The sequence below is a fragment of the Stegodyphus dumicola genome, chromosome 2 (genome assembly GCF_044657685.1).
Source record: "Stegodyphus dumicola isolate Sdum_Otavi_A_Nest chromosome 2, ASM4465768v1".
NCBI classification, from domain to species: domain Eukaryota; kingdom Metazoa; phylum Arthropoda; class Arachnida; order Araneae; family Eresidae; genus Stegodyphus; species Stegodyphus dumicola.
This window is the reverse complement of record NC_140769.1, coordinates 244,312,129-244,335,169: the sequence shown is the minus strand read 5'-3', so window position 1 is coordinate 244,335,169 and position 23,041 is coordinate 244,312,129. Positions and strand designations below refer to the sequence as shown.

Here is a 23,041-nt window from a genome sequence, read left to right as displayed (position 1 = left end):
GGATATGAGACTTATTAACGAAATGACATTAGAAGCGATCTTGTAATTATTGCCAAAATCATCACAAAGTCTCAACATCTCTCTCTTCTTTTAAATACAGTATTGGCTTCATTCATGCAAATATTCTGAGATCATAGATATTTTTCAACTATCTCTCTTAAAAATCCCCTTTTTTTAAAAAAAATCTAAACATTTTTATTTTTCTAACATTTCGGGAGGGGCTAAGGTCCAGTCGGCACACACTATGTAAATCCCTTTGGAAAATGGGTAATGAAGATTGATGATTTCGCGGAAAACTTCTCAAATCTGTGGAAACGAGAAGAAACCCTTAAAACACTCTCTCCGTAGGCAGATTGCCCTTGTGTTTTGTTAAGTTAAATAATTCTCTATCCATCCCACATGGCATACTTGGGCAATTATTTGTTTCATGCAACTTTGCTCAAGATAACAAAGATGCATCACTTTCCTTCTTCAGCCTATCTGAGAACTGTCCACCGGCAAAGTCGCTGAACAGTGCTAGGTCGACTCGGCTTCAAATTCCTGTGAATGGGCTAGCTGCGTGGGAGTTTTCGTTATTTTACCCATGTATAACGTGGATATGAGCCAGTTTCCCTTACAAAGTCCTATGGCTTTCCGTTTTACAAGCAAATGGGCCTCGAGTTGGATTGGATTATTGAATTATGGCAAAGCACACGAGGGCTATCTGTCTAAAAGGAGGGATGCCTTCGTAGAGGACTTTCTAAGGAAAACTGGCTCGTATACACGTTACACATGGGGAAAACCACGAAAACGCCCATGCAGCCAGCCTGTTCGCGGCATTCGAACCTCAGACCGAACTACCAGTGTTCAGCGTCTTTACGCTCGGCCGCTGGTGGGCCTGGGCCTCGAGTTACTTGCAATGAATTTACCTAACCGCCTATATGAGAAAAGTTGCAGGTTGTTTCCCACTCAATCTATTACCAGGATTTTGCCAATATCTTCCATCAAAACGTCTATCCATCTGTTACCTGCCAGGATAACAACATCAAACCATAAAAGTCTGAAATCATTAATAAAATACTTACATTTTTCCCTTTTACCAACATACGATAGTCTTGCTAAAACTTATCATCCATGAAACAATTTCACCAACATAAATTATGGAAGTTAAGGAAATTAGAATATACTGAAGTAAAGAAACTCATAACGTCTTACAATAACTTCGTAACCGCTATATGCTAATAGTTCGACCAGCATTCGAGCACGGGTGAAAGAACTGGACGCATGGTCGGTTTCCGGGGATTTCCCCATGTGTAACGTGAATACAAACAAGTTTCTCTTATATAGTCCTCCACGAAGTCTCGTGTATTTTGGCATTTTCAAATCGCCTCTAGGTTGCGAGTGTTACTCGATTTTATCCACTCATCACTAAGTTAAACGAAAAATCTTGTTCTTTTTATGATTCACTTCACTTTATTAGAAACTCGCAAAATATTACTCGCCTTGAAGGACTAAAAGCAAAGTAGATGGCATTTTATGCTTACTCGTTTTTATCCACTCCCATTACGGCCTCACCAGCGGCCGAGCAATTAAGACCGTTGAATACTGGTAGATCGACCCGGTTCGAACCCAGGCCCAAGCGTTGGATGCATGTTTGGTTTTCATGGTTCTCCCCACGTGTATACAAGAAATTTAGAAATTTTCCCTTAGAAATTTCGCATGATAGCATCCCTCTCCTTACATAAATAGCTCTCGCGTGCTTCATCATAATTAAATAACCTAACCTAACTACTAACATGCGCAAAACAAAGCATGTTGCTACATTAAAAGAAATCAAAGGAGTGGAGAATGTGATTTTCACACTTTTTTTTTTTTAACCAATGGCAGGCACTTGCCTATTCAGCATTAGCCACTCCTAAAGCCAGAAATGGTGGCCATTTTATTGTGAAGGCACCTAACAGACCGCCATTGTTGCCTCCTATGAAGGGAGGACAGTTACAACCATGCCTTCTTCGGGATTCGAACCCGGGTACTTCGGTACAGCAGTATGTTCCCCTCTGTATCTGTACATGTTTATATCTTTTATTTAAAGTAACTAACTTATACTAAGGATCACGCGCACCTCAATGACATGCTTCATGTAAACTTTAAATATCATGATAACGTATATGTATAGATGTATATATGAATATGAGTGACAATATGAATGCTTTTATTTGTTTCGGAACATATATGTATGTAAATGTGTATATATCTGTATCTGAGTGGTTATTTATATGCATATATATATATTTTGATTGTACTCTTCTTCAAGTGCCTTGTATGCACATGTATATTTCTTTTTTGCATTTTATAAATGTCGTTTGCTCAGCCGGGGCTGCTGAGTTGGTAACCAATTTTGCATTCATATATCTATACCTGGGTCGGAAACTTCCCCTAACCACTGTAGCGTCTGGGCGGCATTTCTCAGATATTACAAAGCAGCATATATGACCTGAGACAAAAACTTAAGAAGTACTAAAAAAAAAAAAACATTAAGTAAGTGTCATTTGAACAAACATTTACTAAAGATCTGTAAATGTCAGCAACCGCTTATAGTAAAAGCCCGAAACTGAAATATTTTGCAATAAATCTTTTAGCTTCGATTATTTATAAATGTTAATGTACAAGAACAAATTATTACTGCAATATACACTGTATTTTATTATATTAAAAATAAATTAAATTTACATTCCACCCCCTTCCTGAACCCAAGAAACATTTCACAAAAAGAGAGGGAAACATATTTGGTGATATTTTCAAGCTTGCCCGTTTAAATTATTAACAGATCGCAGTATCAGGCAGTACGAAAATTTATTGGCTTCCATTCAATACCATTAATAAGAAAATGAATATTAATCAAGATAACGAGTAATTAAAGTACGAGAAAAAGCTAAACTTCGCATTAATGGACTGAAATAAAGAATGACTTCAACTAGAATAAATAACAAGTAAGTTGGCTGTGCTGCCAAAAGAGATCATTTTCGATGAACGTCAGACAAAAACAGTCTTTGTTTTTGTAAATTGGAGTGCAGCAGCAGCAGCAGGATATTTAACTTCTTCAAGGTTAAGGTTTATTTTTTAATTGATTAAAAACATTCTTTTCGATAAAACTTGCTGAAAATACTCCAACTACTTAAGTCGGAACTTCTGTTTTATCCCTTCCATAATATACATCAACATGACATACTGGGCGTTATCAAACACATGCGCATTTCAAACTAAAACTATAGCAGTAAGTTCTATATTTGTGAACATCCTCTAACCGATTTTTTAATTACTAAATCTAATTTGAGATAGTTGCAAAGAATCATAAATATAACTGATGCTTTTCCCTAATTAAACACACTAAGTACCTTGTTCTCAAAGATTTTCAGTTTTGAAAATTAGCTGTAATTGGTCAGTATTAAATTCTGTAACGCAACATAAACTTTTACATAAATTATACATTAATTAGTGTATATATATATAAATTATTTACTAAAGAAATATTGATTATATTATCTCCTAATATAAATTTAGTAGAATTGTATCAAAACGAGGGAACCCATAAGTAGGAAGTTAAATTCCGAAAATTGTTTTTTAAAGGAATTTGAATGTAAATCATGAGAAAACTTTTTAAAAGTACTTGAATTTAAATCATGAATAACAAAATTTCAAACTTTGAAAAATTTTTAAAAACAAGTAATTATCGCTATTGATCGGAAATTAGTTGACTTTTCAAGGGGAAAACCATCACCCGTTCAATGAACAATAATTAATAAATGCGAAGGTGTTTCGTCTTTTGCTCAAGTAAGAATGATGATGCCAAACTGTCAAATTAAGTTAGGCCAAAATTGTAGTTCCGTGAAGTGATGGGATTATAGCCAAAGTAGAGTATCAAAGAACTCATTCTGAATGAAGCATTTTCGCTAATACAAGATTCTTTAGAAATTTTGAGTGAATAGCCAATTTGTGTAGTGAAATTTACAAGATACTTGAGTAAATTTTCCCCGACACCTTCGCTTTTATGCATGTTAATTCAAGACTATTTTTATAAAAATAAACATAATACACAGTAATAATCTTAACTGGAATTATGGTGGTGTATTTAATTACGGCAAAGCACACTAGGGCTATCTGCCTAAGGAGAGGGATGCCTTCGTGGAGGACTTTCTAAGGGAAACTGGCTCGTATGCACGTTACACATGGGGAAAACCACGAAAACACCCATGCAGCCAGCCCGTTCGCGGGATTCGAACCTCGGACCGAACTACCAGTGTTCAGCGACTTTACCGCTCGGCCGCTCGTGGGCTTAACTAGAATTATGAAATAGAACTCAAATATATATATACATATATATATTGTAGAGACATTAGGTAATTTTTGAAAGCAGGAGACGTGAAAAATGAGCAACGCCCTCGCCGGGACTGGAACCACGGGCATCTCGAATGCACGTCGAGCGTGCTGACCACTACACCACGAAGAGATGCTAAGAAGGCGGGAGAAATACCTCATAATGTATTTAAATCTTAACCTAATGTCCTTAGCTTTTAAATTTTGAATTTCTCGAAACATTATTATATCACACGCAGCGCGAATAAATAAATTAGGGAGGCGATCTCACTTGAGCTTAGGACACATAAGAGTACAACTTTTTAAATATTCTTTTATTCTAGGTTTGGTTTGGTTTAATTGATTACGGCAAAGCATACTAAAGCTATTCTTAGGGAACGGATGCTTTCATGGAGGACTTTCTAAAATAATTGGCTCGTATACACGTTACACATGAGAAAAACTACCTTTTATTCTAGCAATTTATTGTTAACTTTAATCAGAAAGAAGAATTTAGAGAATCTCTAAACTGTATTTCAGAGCAATCGGTCTAAGTGGTAATTAGCTGTTCGACTGAGTCAATTCTTCGGATCGCATTTCTAATTGCAATCTTTCAACTTTTCGTTCCACTCTCTCACGCCGATCTTGATTCACTCCCCATTTTCGATCTCATTTATCACGGTTGTTGTTAGTGAGCGCTCAATCATGAAAAAGGATCATTTCAGTTCAGGGAACGAATGGTTATGATTTGATCTCATAAAGGACAGGTTTCGCCTACCTCTAACTGGAACATTCTATATTGCATGCTTAACATTTCATTTTATCAAGCGCCATCGGTTCCCGATCCTTCAGTTTCTGATGCACAGAGCACAATATGAAAGGCACGAAAGTGTAACTTCGTTGCGCATTTTTCTATGAAATCAAAGGTTGCATCGATAGTTTCCTCGGATATTTTGAAGGGGAGTTGTGCAACATTCTCCCAACTCCACTAGTGTAGCCTGGGTCAAAATGCTAGATCTCCCGAACCACTGTCAGCAACTAAAATGCATTCCCGAAAACGGATGATTAAGCTTGTTTTGTCGAACTGTTAGACACTGCCACATCAGAACATCACTGAAGAAATTCGTTTACAGCATCTACATAGGAAAGACTGGCGAAATACCGTTCATTAATGAAAATTTGTTGCTTTGGGGAAAATTTGTTGCTTTGGGGATATATCCGACGAGCAAAACAGAGCTCTAACCCAGACTTCATACCATCGCTAGAATACAGATGGCAAGTGTGCTCTTTGTTATTCTCCTCTGAAGTACCATCTAACGATAAACAATGCATTTAGTATAACATAAGTTTCATTTCTAACATATTTACTTTACATTACTCTTAAATCTCTTCGCACTGTTAATTATATTCTTTTCGAAGATAGTTTGGTTTATTTGACTATGGCAAAGCATTCTAGGGCTATCTGTCTAAGAGAATGGATGTCAACGTGGAGAACGTTCTAAGGGAAACCGGCTTATACATAACTTATACATGGAGAAATAATAACTAACATGCTTATACATAACTTATACATACACGAAAACGCTCATGCAGCCAGCCCGATCGCCAGGATTTGGACCTTGAACCGAACTACTAGTGTTCAGCGGCATTAACAATCGGCCGCTGGTAGATTCTTTTCTAAGAAACTGCCAATAATAATCTAGAACAGGAGCGAGTATATCATGTAGGGTGAGCATTAAAAATGCGTGCAAATTTCGCTGACTGAAGTTGGTTGTTCCTATTTTTACACAGCTGTTGCTCACGTCATATAAACAGACTACCACATTTGGCGCTTTGATGCATATTTGGAGACTGGCACCCCATTAACAGAAAAGCACCAAAAATATCTACTTTGTGCATGAACTGATATTAATTACAGTACATTTTGTAGAGACATTAGGTAATTTTTTGGAAGCAGGCAAGATGAAAAATGAGCAACACCTTCGCCGGGAATCGAACCACGGACCTCTGGAATACGGGCCAAGCGTGCAGACCACCGCATCACAAAGACATGCTAAGAAGGCGGGAGAAATACCTTCACAAACAAAAGATTTAAAATCTGTTTTATTTACTCGGTTTTCTGAAAAAACTTCTAAAGGCAATTTTAATTATTTTAAAATTTTAAAAAAAGACAAACGAATTCCAGCAGTTTTATTGGAGGGTTGCAAATTTGGTTGAAAAATTATAACCGTATCAGATGATCTTATTGTTATCATAAAATGGTTGAAAACTTAGCCTGTAAAAACTCTAAAACATGTCAATTTGGTGAGAAATTAATATTTAGAATTTAAATTAATAATGATTGCTTCAAAAAGAATAAAATTATGCTGTAAGTTATTATCGATTCATTATTCTACAACTGCCTTCAAAAATACTTTTTATAATTGAATAAAATCCAAGTGTATAAAAAACATCAATTCATAGGTTTTGGCAACATCCTTCGTAAATTTTTCATTGCCATTTTTTGTAATAAAACTCCAAGTCGTAAAAGAATGCAGGGGTTGCATAATTATAATAAGCTTCCTCTAATATCTCAAAATCACCGCAAAACAAAAACTATATGCATTGTTATTCGAACAAGTGTTCATTATGATCCCACTGCCAAAGCTGACCTCGCTGGTTATGTTTTCTTTCTACTTTTTTCATACGATAACGTCGAAAATAAGAATATTATCTGTGCTTACAATACTGCTTGCCTGATTTATGACACTGTTTAATCTACAGCGGCCAGAACTGGTTAAATGGCAGCATTTCAATTTAGAAGTTTTTGTCTCGGTATTCATAGTCGTATTTAAAGGCAGAAAATAATTTAGGCAACATTTATTTAAAACTTAAAATTTTTACTTGATAAAAATTAACATTTCTTAATTTGAATTCTTATCACAAATTATGTAGACAGTGTTTTACGAAGAATAAAAACAACATATAATAGAAAACATAGCTCCGCTTAAAATTAAACAGCATTTTAACTGTTCTATTAAAAAAAAAAAAAAAAAAAAAAAAAAAAGCAGAGATCACTATACTGATTTTTTTATCTCTTTGCATGTACAGTGGGAAAAAAAAAAAGGATCACTTAGCGGGCGCATTAAAATAAACGCAATATTACGGCAAAATATAAAACAAAAACCTTCGCAATTCTATATTCCTCGATTCTCGTATCACAAGCGGTCGACTTATTATTATAACACTATTATAAATATTATTATAACAGTGGATGGACAAAAATATGGAAACACATTGTGAAATGCATGTTTGAGAAGAAGGATTGATTTTAATGAAATATGTAGGTGGTGCTGGCGTTTTTGACTACTGACGCCACCTATACAACTTCGTAAATGTGCTAAACAGTTCAGTTGTTGTCGGAGTACTGTTATGTGAGGTTGTCATTGCATTATGTCAGAGGTTAACAGACTTCAAACGTGGGCAAATTGTTGGAGCACGTATGGTAGGTGCTTCCGTAAGCAAGGTAACTGAGGTGTTTAGTGTTTCAAGAGGTACTGTATCGAAGATTTATTCCGCATATTTGAAAAGCGGAAAAACATCATCTGCTAAATCACAGCGCGGACGAAAGTGTGTCCTGAGTGATCGTGACAGACGATCATTAAGGGCAATTGTGATGTAAAATAAGACCACAGCTGCAAAAGCTACTGCCGAAATGAATGTTGTGTTACCGAACCCTGTGAGTACCAAAACAATTAGAAGGGAGCTTCATAAACAGGGAATTGCTGGCCGTGCTGCAATTGACAAGCCACTCAACAGTGATGCTAATGCCCGTAACAGGAAAAGGTGGTGTTTAAGTCATAAAGCCTGGACTATAGAGCAGTGGAAGCGAGTAATATGATCTGACGAGTCTTCTTTCACACTGTTTCCCACTTCTGGCCGAGTTTACGTTTGGAGAACGCCATCTCAAGCCTATAATACAGACTGCTTGTTGCCAAGAGTGAAACATGGCGGGGGTTCTGTTATGGTTTGGGCAGGCCCACCAGCGGCCGAGCGGTAAAGTCGCTGAACACTGGTAGTTCGTCCGAGGTTCGAATCCCGCGAACGGGCTGGCTGCATGGGCGTTTTCGTGGTTTTCCCCATGTGTAACGTGTATACGAGCCAGTTTCCCTTAGAAAGTCCTCCCCGAAGGCATCCCTCCCCTTAGGCAGATAGCCATCGTGTGCTTTGCCATAATTAAAAAAAAAAAAAATACACAATAGTTTGGGCAGCCATATCGTGGTTCTCTGCTAGCCCCATGATAACTGTGTCAGGGCACATGACTGCCAAGACTTATGTGAACATTTTGGCCGATCAAGTTCATCCCCTGGTACAAACTTTGTTCCCCGATGGTGATGGTGTCTTCCAAGACGACAAAGACCCTGTTCACACAGCTCACATTATCCAGGACTGGTTTTCTGAGCACGAGGATGAGTTGCCCATCTCCCCTGGCCACCACAGTCACCAGACCTAAATATTATCGAACCTTTGTGGTATACATTTGAACGGAAAGTGCGTTCTCGTTATCCACCGCCAACATCGTTATCTGAACTTGTTACCGTTTTGCAGGAAGAATGGTATAATATTCCCTTGGCAAACATACAGGAACTGTATTTATCCATTCCGAGAAGACTGCAAGCTGTTTTGGATGCCAACGGGTTTCCTACACCATATTAAGCAAAGAAAGATGTATTTTTAAAGGTGTTTCCATATTTTTGTCCAACCCCTGTAGTATCGAGATAAAACTCCTGATAGCATTTAAACTTATAAAATCGGTCGTATCACGCGTAGAAAATAAGAAATGCGCTGTGATTTTTCTTTCATAACAATAAATCAACAAAGTCTATTTTAATTATTTAAAACTAGCGGAAGTACCCTATGCCAGTTAAGTTAGATACAGAGTAATGCATCTAACAACAGAGAGCTGTACCGCTGTAATCCTTCTCTAATAATGATGCAAAAAATGCGATTCATAGTCATACATTTTTCAGTCTGATGCGATATGGAACGCACATAAAAAATTTCGATAGAAAAATAAGCTAATTCTCTCTCATTATATCAGTAACAATGGCATGCAGTTTTTAATAGTTTTCGTCTTTCTAATCAAATGGTCGTAAAGGCTCAAGTTCCATCCAATATTTCACCTATATTCAATTTTAGTCGATTAAATGTGGCAGAAAATGTATCATCAAATGTATCAGAAATCAATAATGCGAACAAACAAACACAGAAACAGACATTCTTCTATATATGTACGTATAGATTTTGTAAAACTTATAATAAATTTTTGATTAACAAACTCTACGATTTGAAAGCGAGCTGTAGCAACACTTTTCGAAATAAAACATTTCCATCTCCAATGAGCGACACTGTTGCCACTCGGAAAAATGGGTGCGGAAAAAAAACCTCTTTCAGAGATTTTAATTAATATTTCGTCTGATTGAAGTCATAAGAAGATGGGAATATCCAAAATGGCTTCTCACGAATTTATAATAAGAGTGCTTCTTTATTTCATCGTAATAAATTCTCTACCATTATGAAACTGAAACTTATCTTCATTTTGCCCGCGCCTTTATTCCGTGAAACCGTTATAATGATTTCTGTCTTTCGGAATAGTAGCTAACTTGAATAAGTGGGCGGCACCGTTATGAAGCGATCTCTTTGAAGATTATACCGATTATAAATAATTAACATTTCAAGATTACAGATTAACAGTATATGCTCCCCATTCTGAACTGCTCAAATCTAAATTCACTGAAGAAAGTGTTTGATCTATAAGTGGACTGAAATTTTGAAACTACTTTTCTGAATCTATTAGACCTCGTCGGTACACTCATAATCGAACATTCATATTCCTTCCATCGAGTTCTAATGGTTTTGAAAAGAGGTTCAATATCTAACATTTCTGAACCTCAGTTATAATGGTTGATTGACTGTTAAAATTTTATGCACGTGTTCAAAAATCGCCTTCTTGCCATCCGTTCTTAGCGATACAGCACAGTATTTCAACATTTTACTCCGTGTTCCTCCGGATCATCCTCGCGCTTGAAAATAACTTATCTGGCCCATTTCAAAATTCACTATCTGCTTTTGTCACCTATGCTTGAAACCAAGCTTGTGAATACGTTAAATAACAATGTAATCGTAACGATGGGAATTAAATAACAATTAATCTTTTAAGATACACAAATCTTTCAATCTGGGGAGTCTATACCAGACCTCAATTTATGACCCGCGGGTCACCGAGTGACCCATTCCATAATTTTAAGTGACCCACTTGAGTTCCGAAAATAAACTATAATATATAAAAATAAATTATAAAGCATAAATATGAAACGAGCGCTTGAAGAATACATAAAAAAATAAATAATACTAATAACGTTTTTGTTTGATTGAATACAAAGTTGCAGTAACTTTTTTTAAAGTATAAAAATTGCAACACAATTTCAAGGAGAAATCGGTAAGTTTGGCAACGCCGATCCATTATCCATAATTAAAAAAAAAAAAAACCTGGCTTCGCCATTAGGTTTAACTTAGGGAGCAAATATTTTCACACGTGATATTTATTTCAAATAAGAAAAGCAGCAGACAAACTGCGAAGTTTTCGAACCGCTTTATTTTCGACTACGATGTTTTATACTACGATGTCTTAGGACTGCAATGTTTTCTCTTTGCTTTATTTTCTCCCATGATGTTTTGTACCACGATGTTACCTTGCGCTGTTTTCTCCGCGATGTTTTCAGCAGACACCCGACAGACTGACTAAACTGAAGTCACGAGTTCAGCATCAAGGTTGTCATTAATATCGAAGAGAAAAATAATCATGATTAAAATTTTTATATTTTAAATTTAAAGCGCATTGTAATTATTTTGCCAATAAAATGTATCTTATTATCGACCAAGGAAGACAACTTTAAAATTAAAATACCACTGAGCCGAAACATCCCGTTTATAAACATATTTTTGGTTGATTTTGACCCGCAGCCAAAAAAGGTTGCGGATGCCTGGTGTATACTACATTATTACATATTTGAACTTCTCTAAATTTTAAAAACTCGACATGGAAGCAAAAGACAATACAAAGGGAAATAATGTAGCTGTTATTGCAATAAACATGTTATTGCTGTTAAGACATCATTTGATAGTCCTCACTGGTGACATCTGATCCCCCACAGGAATCGCACGGCAATCAAGTGGAAGGGTAAATGTAAACATGCGCGAATTCCCAAGAGTTTCCGTTCACATATCCTGTTTTTTCTGCCGCCTGAGAAGTTACTTTCACAACAAAGTCAGATCGCTTTCTCTATTGTTTATTGATTTATTTGGGTCAGGCTTGAAATTAATTTTAACCTCTTTCTGCAGACAAATATTTTGGAAAATTTTCCCTTTATGCAATTTTGATGACAAATGCAGTGTTGCACAGAAACATTACCAAAATTCGATATAGTCTATCTAATTGAGCTTCATTTTTATATAATGATGTTTATAAGACTCATTCGTACGTTTTCATAATTGATTAAAAAGAATAACGCTTCGAATATTCTAGTGTACACATTTTCTACGTTCTTATCTTTATGTCAATTATGTTTTTGTATCATTTTGCATTTCAGTTTAGTTTGATTTTGAATTTACTTTATTCTTTGAACACAAGAACGGAAGGACACGAACAAGGTGAGAATAGAATATATGTTTATTAAGCTTGGTGCAGCGGGAACCAAGAAATAAGAACGAAAACAGACGATCGTCATCAAAGGTGTTCGAAATTACTTTCGAAACGTATCCTCAACATGAGATTGAACAATTCATTGGTGGTCCTGTGCATTGACCAGCTAGATCGCCAGACCTCACTTGTATTCACTACTTCCTCGGGGTTCAAGACACTGGTGTACAAATACCCCGTTAACGATGCTGAGGAACATGTTGCATGCATCACGGCACTGCTAGGAAAGTCGGGGACACAGCCGGGTATTTTCCAGAACATCAGATCTTGCCACCGGAGATGTGAAGCCTGCATCACGGTGCGGAAGCGCAATTTCGAACACCCTCTTTTATGATGATCGTTGCCTGTTTTATTCTTCTTTCTTTGTTTCTGCTGTACCAAGCATAATAAACTTGTTTTCTCCCCCTGTTCGTGTCCTTCCTTTCTCGTGTTTTATATTATCAGTATCGCTCCAGGAAAACGGTTCTGACCATGCACTGCTATGTGATTTTTCATTGTCTAGGTGTACTCTATCTATATCTCTATTGAATATATACTGCCTGGTTTAGTAAATCGGTGTTTGTAACCGATTTACTAAACCAGGCAGTATATATTCACTAAAATGCAAACTGCTTCCTTATTAAAAAAAAGTCTAATTTTTGCAAGCTGCAAATAATTATATTTTAACTTGCAGTCAATTTAAAGAGACATATAACATTAGACATACTATACAGACATTTTATTTTAACTTGCAAACATTTAAAGAGCCTGCATCTTAAAATAAATAAGGTTAGGTTATTTAATTACGGAAAAGCCTCGAGGGCTATCTGCCTAAGGGGAGGGATGCCTTCGTTAAGGACTTTCTAAGGGAAACTGGCTGGTATACACGTTACACATGGGGAAAACCATAAATAAATAAGGAGACAGCGGTTTAGACTTAAAATCCTGAACTATGCTTTTATTTTGTTTTATAAATACATACAATGTGGCCTGGATATTGTTTCAAGATTACAAAGCAGAAATCTGAAAGTAACCGATTTTACGCGAGAGGTTATTAAACTGAAAAAGAAAATCTTATTTCTGAGATCTGAAAGTTTGAGGAAAATTACATTGATGAAGTAATAAAAAATTCTCGCGTCATCAACTGAAAGGGGCTAGCTCTGAAAATAATCAGATTACATATTAGAAAATGAATAAACAGTTGTTCAGTTGTTTTTGCCTAATAAAGAATTCGGAAGAGGGGGAAGGAAAAAAAAAGAAAAACCGTCGGAAGTCTCAATCATGTATCATCACGGCATTATAAAAAAAATTCTCGTGTAATAAGAAACAATTTTAAAAAATCGAAATGTAGCTTCTAATGTGTTCAAAATAAAACCAAGCATGTAAAAAATTACACTGTTTTTATTTTAAACGAAAGGGGGGAATTTTTTTAAGGAAAACGGATCGTATTCACGTTACTCATGGAAAAACGACAAACGCTCCTATGCATTAACGTGAATTAAACCCTCCTCGAGCTAGCTGTTCTACACGGTTTTTACCGCTCGGCCGCCGTGGCCTTGGTATTTTTGAAACTTTCATGCATATTGTATGCATTTTTTTTAAAATTTTTTTTAAAATTTCGATTCAGTTCGCTAATTGTAACTGACGTAAAACAGAATATTACTTCGTGTTTTTTTTTTTTTTTTTTTTACTCCACTGTATTCAATCCATAATCAGAGTATTTATTATTAAATAAACTAGTAGTGTTTATATCGCTCTAAAATGACTGAAATACGACGCTTTTTTCCCACAATAAATTACCTTCAGAATTTTGACTTGTATTCTGACTTATTATTCCATTTATTCAATTTCCATCATATTTATTTAAACCTCGTGAAATTTGTCCTCTCGAGAGATTGATGGTAGGGTAAGGTAACTGTGCAAAGTGGTAGTGTCAACTATATGATGCTCAAAGCTCTTGCCAACGACAGGCACAATCTTGCACTTCTTACCACGATAAATTTCGTCAACACCCTCTAGACTTAACTCATGTATCTAGGGGATGCTGATTTCGTGGGTTTGTTCTGATGTGACTGTCAGACACGTAAAATAAGTCGCAACAACGACTATCTAAACTTTCAAGCTTGCATTTTTAAAAATTTTGAAAATTGCGAAAGATATAAATTTAATTTTTGTCATATTTTGCCTCTCTTCTTGCAGTTTGCCCCAATGCTTCTGCTTTTAGTTTTCTTTTGCATGTGCTTTATTCCGAATTGAATATGGCATGAATTTTAATTACACTTATTTTATTTTGTTCTATTTTGCCGTATATATATATAAATATATTTTCCGGAAAATATAAAGGTTGAAAGACTATCCTTGTTAGTTTCAACAGCAGTGTTCCCATGATATAATCCTCCTCCTTGCTTCGGCCTTTCTTTCAGACCCTCTCACCTTCAATGTGAAGTCCCGTAGGATATACAGTGGACTCTAGATTATCCGGGTGCGTATTATCCGATTTGCGGATTACCCGTCGATAGTTGCTCGATTGAACCGGACTTTCAATGCTTGACTGATGCAGATATCGTTTCGAATGTCACGAGAACAGAAGAGGGAGAGAGTGATACTGAAAATATGTGCGAAAAAGAATCTGACAATTCATTACATTAGTTCCGAAACAGCAATGACTTCCAGTGAAACACTACTAGGTTTCGTCGACGAAAGGGGATTCGAATAAAATAAACAATGAAATGCGCCACATTTAACGTTCTTAAAAACAAAGTAATTACTGATTTTTTAAGAAATAAATGCATACAATATGCATGAAAATTGATAACTTGGACTATTAGTGTTTTTCAGTAACCTACTTCCTCGACATTAGCCAGGATAATCAAGTTCGTTTATTCTATCGACAGGCTTCAACATGATGATAAGCACCTTACCCATTTGGTTCAGCCGTTTTGTCAAAGCCAAAAAGAAGGAAAAATTAAGTGCAGCAAGCAATACTACCTTCCCAAAGCAATACTTATTATGAACACAAGTACAGGTGCGCGATTCGCAGAAATATTTCTTTGCTTACGCAGTGCTTTGATGGAACATATAATCACTAACTGAAACTATGATTTGAAATCAGGCTAAACAGAATACTTCCGCACCACCGTTGTACAGTGGATGGACAAAAATATGGAAACACCTTGTGAAATGCATGTTTGAAAAGAAAGATTGATTTTAATGAAATATGTAGGTGGCGCTAGCGTTTTTGACTACTGACGCCACCTATACAACTTCGTAAATGTGCTAAACAGTTCAGTTGTTTGTCGGAGTACTGTTATGTGAGGTTGTCATTGCATTATGTCAGAGTTAACAGACTTCGAACGTGGGCAAATTGTTGGAGCACGTATGGTAGGTGCTTCCGTAAGCAAGGTAGCCGAGGTGCTTAGTGTTTCAAGAGGTACTGTATCGAAGATTTATTCCGCATATTTGAAAAGCGGAAAAACATCATCTGCTAAATCACAGCACGGACGAAAGTGTGTCCTGAGTGATCGTGACAGACAATCATTAAGGGCAATTGTGACGAAAAATAAGAAGACCACAGCTGCAAAAGTTACTGCTGAAATGAATGTTGTGTTACCGAACCCTGTGAGTACCAAAACAATTAGAAGGGAGCTTCATAAACAGGGAATTGCTGGCCGTGCTGCAATTGAGAAGCCACTCATCAGTGATGCTAATGCCCGTAACAGGAAAAGGTGGTGTTTAAGTCGTAAAGCCTGGACTATAGAGCAGTGGAAGCGAGTAATATGGGCTGACGAGTGTTCTTTCACATTGTTTCCAACTTCTGGCCGAGTTTACGTCTGGAGAACGCCATCTCAAGCCTATAATACAGACTGCTTGTTGCCAAGAGTGAAACATGGCAGGGGTTCTGTTATGGTTTGGGCAGCCATATCGTGGTTCTCTGCTAGCCCCAAGATAACTGTGTCAGGGCACATGACTGCCAAGACTTATGCGAAAATTTTGGCCGATCAAGTTCATCCCATGGTACAAACTTTGTTCCCCGATGGTGATGGTGTCTTCCAAGACGACAAAGCCCCTGTTCACACAGCCCACATTGTCCAGGACTGGTTTTCTGAGCACGAGGTTGAGTTGTCCCATCTTCCCTGGCCACTACAGTCACCAGACCTGAATATTATCGAACCTTTGTGGTCTACATTGGAACGGAAAGTGCGTTCTCGTTATCCACCGCCAACTTCGTTATCTGAACTTGCCACCGTTTTGCAGGAAGAATGGTATAATATTCCCTTGGCAAACATACAGGAACTGTATTTATCCATTCCGAGAAGACTGCAAGCTGTTTTGGATGCCAACGGGTTTCCTACACCATATTAAGCAAAGAAACATGTTTTTTTAAAGGTGTTTCCATATTTTTGTCAAACCCCTGTATTTATTTTCTGAGGTTCGGATATATCGTCAGGATTCTTTACTTCCATATGTAGAAGAAATACGCATAATAAAGCAGAGAAAACAAGAAAAAGGAAATAAACGGCAAATGTACAATGTAACGTACATTACATTCTCTTATTACTTTATTGGTAATGTTTTAGTAGGAATAACTTATCAATTAAATTTTACGTATTTAGTTCCTACCTAAACTCCACATTTTTTATGCACAACTCGGCGTCATCCGCAAGAACTCGAAACCAGAGCCGAAGCTAACCATTTTACCCCCAGGTGCGTTCTCTACGGATGCTAAATTCTGATGCGTGGTGAGTCTTTAAATTCTAAAAATTTTTTTGCCCTTGAGTGTCTCCTCTAATTTCTAAAAGTTTTATCTTTTTTAAATTTTGCAACTCTGTGCTTCTCTAAATTATAAATATTTTGCCGCGCCTAAATTCTGTCGAACGGTGTTTCTGCATCGGTTGCACCGGCTCTGGCGTTGGTCCTGCTTGAACCGTTGAACCGTTTTAACAACGGGTACGAAACATGGTTACATACGTATATGGCATATGTACACAGCGCAAAAAAAAAGGGGAGCAGTTCAATAGCTTCCGTTCTACTGGGCCGATTGACAAAATTCAAACTGCGATTTTCATGTCTCGAAAACGCGACTGAAAATATATATTAGATTTATATATAGCATTGTTCTAACATAGGTATTTTGACTCATAATCGGACCTTTTTCTGAAATAAAAAAACCAATTTTTTCCCCATATTTCGATTCGACGACTCATTAAATTTTGTAAAATTTGATGCGAAATTTTCGGAGAAATTCAAAAATTTATCTTGGCGCAATTTTTTCAGTTTGCGCCAAGAATGATTCACTTTGCGCACTTCTTAATATATGACAATCAATTTTCTTTTCCCTTCCATTGTACCGCAGCGGAAAAAAAGGCACCTCGTTACTACCTTTTTATTTTGTGCACTGAGCAAGGAAAAAGATCACATCGCTCTAAACCACATTTGATGTTTTATCACTTTCAACAACAACAACAATATATAAATTCGGCGTGTATCTTCGAACATTTTGAATAAAAACTAATTTTTTGCAGGTATGCTTAGAAATACGTCTACTTTAAGATGATGGTAAAAATTTTATAGACTATAATTCACATTTTTTTAAATTTATAAAAATTATTTTAAAATACAAATTTTAAAAATAAATTATAAAAATGGGTGGATTTTTTTTTTTTTTTTGATGAACCTGAATTTTGAAATGTGAAAAGAACGATCAGAAAAGTTTAATAAAAAAAGAGAGATTAATAAATATATACCAAACTCAATTAACACTGAGGAGCTAAAATTTTGAGAGCTAATTTTTTAAAAACTACTCGTGCAATTTTTACAAAACTTGGTAGTGAGTCGTAGAACTGAAATATTTGAAAAAATTGGTATGTTATTTCAGGAAAAGTCCGATTTTGTGTCAAAATATCTTTATTAGAACTATGCTATATATAAATATAGTGCATATCCCAAGCCGCGCTTTCGAGACATGAAAAACGCAAGTTGAATTTTGTCAATCGGCCCAGTAGAAAGAGACATAAAACTTTTTTTTTTTTTTCTCCCGCGGTGTACATAAACATTTTTCTTTTGAAGAAATTTAATCCATTGATCAGATTAACAGAAAAAAATTAAAGAGAAGATCTAGTAAAAAAAGATGTAGTATTCTGATAATGGTTTAAACCTTCTCAAAAAAAAAAATGTGCTAGTAAAGCCATTACTGCCAAGTAGTTATTATTATTTTGAGAAAGTTTAAACCATTATGAACTGTATAAAATTAAACTTTCAATGAACAAGAAAATAAGCGCAAAACAATAAAATTTGACGCGGTAAAAATGCATAATCGCAATGAATTTTAAAATGTATCGAGATTTTTCTAATTTTAAGAATAATTTTTTTTTAAATCTAGTCAAGAAGTCATTCCTGAGCAGCTTTCGTTATATATTCAGTTAGCACCAAGTCGCTATTATCCATCCCGACATCAATTATACCTAAAAAATAGCAGATGTTTGTCAGTTACCTGAATAAAAGCATTCACAATTAAGAATTAAGTGATGCGATAATGCTGGAACGGGCAGATGTTACTAAAAGCCCTTTACAGGAAACAAAAAAATCACCGTCTGCCTAAAAAAGAAATCCACAATACAAAAGAAATCCTGTTGGCCGATCGTTTGGGTTTTCGTAATATTGCTTTCAGCTGTGCAATTGCTCATTTTTACAAATATTTCTGGAAAAGAAAAAGTTTCCGGTTTCAGAGAAATTCGTGTTAGAAAAAGAATTATACATTATTAAACGCTAGAAAAAATTTACAAAAAATTAATTACATTTTTAAGCTTTAGTAATACATTATCTTCTAAGAATTTAGAAGCCAGATTTATGAAGCAACGATTTTTAAATGTTTTTACTTGCGTTATTGCCAGTTACTTACCTGGCTTTTAATGTTTAGGAATTTTGTCACTTAACTTACGACAGTTAGATAGAACTATCTGCGATATTCCCGGATTATGCAAATACATCACCAGCAAAATAATATTGAAATTGCCTTCGTAATATTATGCTACAAATTTTGGAAGTGCACGAAATAATTCAATGAGTATTTTGTGCTACTTATCGAACGCTTACTATTCTTTCTCTAGGAAAAGTCGTTTAGAAAAGTACCCCGTTTCTTATGATTTGCACCAGATAAGATATAAAACTACAGAATGAATCAAAGAAACTTCAGTAATAATTTTTAAAAAAAAGTATCTGCATGTTACAAATATACAGGTCTCACTAGAAATGCAGTACATCAGATACATAAAAAATAAATTAATAAATAAAGAATAAAATAATAATGTATATTTATGTATGCAGAATGTAAATATAGAAGGTATCATTTATAAATTCAACTTTTTTTTGGTTCAAAAGGTCGCAGCCAATAAAATATTTAAAAAAATCTGAAAGCTTTCAAATTTGATATTACGACCAAAGGGGCGTTTTTTTAACGTTTTGTGTGCTACCTTTATTTATTAAACAACACATTCTTCGCACTTAAACCATAAAATTCAATGCAACAACCATATCGCAAAACAATTTATAAAGTGTATATCTTTAGAATTTCTGACACACAGCCTCGCGCATGCTGGAGATAAAAATGTTTTTCTTTCCTTCGTACAGTGTTGTCATTGCTCTCTTTGAGATCGTTGAGTTTGTTAATAAAAAATTCCTTAAATTTTTACAAAATGTGAAAGAGATAATAAAACAAATTCCAAATTAGAGCATCCAAATGCCCATATTGAGGTGGAGGATTACGTTATTCAAAATTTAATGGCTCTAGGTACCGTTATTTTTTCACAGCGCGAGAAACATTCATGCAGATTCTTCATTATTTAGTTTCTTTAACTATGGCGATAACATTTGATGGCAACAGTCTGAAAATTGAATCAACGCAAAATGCCATTTTGAAATTAAACGTCCTTCTGGGCTAACGCCCTTTCGGCTAAAAAATCTGAATGCGTTCATATTTTATATTATGCCCAAAGGTGCGCAATTTTTTTTTTTTTTTTTTTTTTTTTTTTACACATACATATACGTTTTGAGAGTATTAGGGCTAAAAAATATTTAAAAAGAAATCTTTAGAATTTCTGATACACAATTTCGCGCGCTGAAGATAAAAATATTTTATTCTGTAAAGTGTGTTGCCACTGCTGGCTTTGAAATGGTTGAGTTTCTTAACCAAAAATTCGTTAAGGTTTAAAAAATACGAAATCGATAATAAAACAAATTCGAACTTAGAGATTCTAGCTTCTAGGTGCCCATATTCGGGTGGAGGGCTACGTTATTCAAAATTTGATGGCTCCAAGTACTTTTTCCTCATAATGCAAGAAACATACATACATTCATACAGATTCATTTTTTAATTTCTTTAAATATAATACAGGGCGATAATATTTGGTGGCAACAATTTGGAAAGTGCCGCTCGACGCAAAATGCCGAGACTAATAGCCCTTTTGTGCTAATAAATAAAATAAAATAAAAGTGAAAAAAAAAAAGAAGCATTAATTTTTTGGGAAGAGGAACCAAAGCTCTTTGGTACTTTCATATTAGTGTTAAATGCTTAGTAATGCCTAAAAGTTTTCAAAGCAACTTCATTCAATTTTTAGCAGTTAAACCTATAACAGTGTTATTTAAAATTGGTTAACTATAGAAATAGGTGCATATTATAATAGCATCATAAAAGTCTAAAATAATCCATTAATAAAATATTAGATATATTAAATAAAGTACCAACAGCAAAAAAAGTTTACTTCTATTTAACCAATAATTCTGATAAAACATGCTAAACCGACTGATAGAAAACAAAAAATAAATTGATATAAATTATACAACAGAATTAAAATATGATTTTCTAAAGCACAAAATTCAGTAAATAATTTCATAAAAGAAATAAAGAAAAGCACAATTTTTTTAAGTCTTCAACACTTAAGATTTTTGATGATATCTTGCTTCACATCTCTGAATATACCTGATAAAAACGCGACATTTGCCTCATATACATGTTTACCATATAGTCATATTTATCGGGCATACACTTAATGTTACATACATAACATGTATGAATCGTTGCATATGTTCATATTACACATAATATGACGGAAGAATTTCTGATTTCAGATTCAAATGCCTTTTTTTAAAACAAATATACAAAAAACAGCAGCTTCTCGACGCAGTGAAATTATATCTTTATTCTGCTGTTTGTTTTTAACGAATGTTGAACAAAGACTGTCTAAACATATGGTCAATATAAATACTACGATGAATTACCTCTCTAGAAACTTCAAAAGAATATTCATTAAAAAAAGGCTCAAAAGAAGTAAATCATTATCATAAATTAATAAACAGATGACAAAATATAATTGAACAAGCAAACGCACAGGAAAAATGACATCCTATGAATGTTTTAAAATACTGATGCATGATAATTTATACCAATTTATCTCAGATCTGCAGCTAAAAGAGCTGTGAGTATCTTGATTATTAACATAATATTTCATTCAGAAGCATAATTTAAATTTATCATTAACTGACACTGCTGAAGCATTTAAAAGAATATAAATACTACATTTTCAAATTAATTTCCAGGCTCGGTTATAAATCATTAACTTCTGCGCTCTTCGAAAATTTTAAATCAGCACATGACATGTTATTTTGCATAAATAAATAAATCATAAATAATCAGAAGAGCTGCACGCCACAAACTTGCAAAATCCAGGATTACGGAAAAAGCAGACTACAAAAAGATCACTGAGAAAAACTGCCTTTTGTGATACAAGACATTTAAGGTCAAAGAAAGCATGTGCATGTCAGTCAGATGTTACGACTCATTTAAATATTGCAAACATCATAAATCTAAAAGACGCATGTGTACTTACCACTGCCAATGATTCAGATCGTGTCAGTTCAAACGGTTATATCTATTCGCTTGAATTAACTATTAAAAACGTGACGTACTCTGCACACTTACGGATTACGCGACCAGCTTACCGCCGTCGCTACCAGTTCTGGCAGTTGCAGTAAAGAAATCATCGTGTGCGGCGGCCATTAGACTTGGCGATATTGACGTACCATTTTTGAGAAGCAATCGCCAGAATTGGCGAATACTGCAAAACTCTTTTTCTACTTCACTAGCCTTTTTTTTTTTTTCGTCCCCGCCTTTTAAATATTCGAAACGCATGAAAGGAATGTCAAATTTATGATTTCTTGAACCTGAATGTGCTTTTTGATCAAAGCAATTTTATTCACATCTCGAAGTAATTCATTATTCATAAGGAAGTGAGGATAGAAGGAATTCATAAATTATTTCTACATATTTGTTTCAAATTTAGAGCGATATTGAAAAAAAAAAAAAGAATTATTAAATTATGGAAATACGTTTGGGTTCTTTTTAAGGATATTAAACGTGTCTTCTGTTTCCTTTTGAGGTAAATCATTAAAGGTTTTGGAAATAAGTCCTACGCTAGTTACAATTTACAGAAAGAATCCAAGAACGAGTGGAATAATCAATATTACGCGAGTTTCGTGCCGAGAACTGAATTGATCCTTTTAACAGCCGAGAGTAGAAATCCGGATCTAACAGCTAGCGTTTCGCATCTTCATCCTCTTAGCCACTAATGAGACTTTTTTTTTTTTTTTTGTTTTTGTTTTGTTTTTGTGTAAAGATTAAATGTCGTAATAAATAAGATAACCACAGTGTATCAGATTTTAAATACAGGTAGCAGGACTTAATCTCTAAAATTAGAAGTGCCGCAGCTCTCTGGAAGACTGTCAAGAAAGAAGGAAAAAATAAATGAATAAAATAACTAAAAATTAAAATAATTAAGTAATTAAATTAAAACTAAAAGAAATGTAAAAAGGTAAATAGAAATTTAATAAATTATTAAATTAATTATAAATAGTTAAATAAAAAATAAACTATCGGACCTAATTTCATTTTGGGCTCCGACTGGACTTACAATTCCACTCAGAAGTTATGAAGTACCTCAG

The 23,041-nt window shown here is 34.9% G+C and overlaps 1 protein-coding gene across 1 annotated transcript in view; it reads right to left on the bottom strand.

Moving 5' to 3' along the window:
- Nucleotides 1-22,079, bottom strand: part of Sulf1 (Extracellular sulfatase Sulf1) — a 178,576-nt gene extending 156,497 nt beyond the window's left edge. Inside the window, exon 1 of the mRNA XM_085811969.1 lies at nucleotides 21,931-22,079. The gene's annotated coding sequence lies outside the window, so the exon portion shown is untranslated. The remainder of the gene's footprint in view (nucleotides 1-21,930) is intronic.
- Nucleotides 22,080-23,041: the final 962 nt, after the last annotated feature.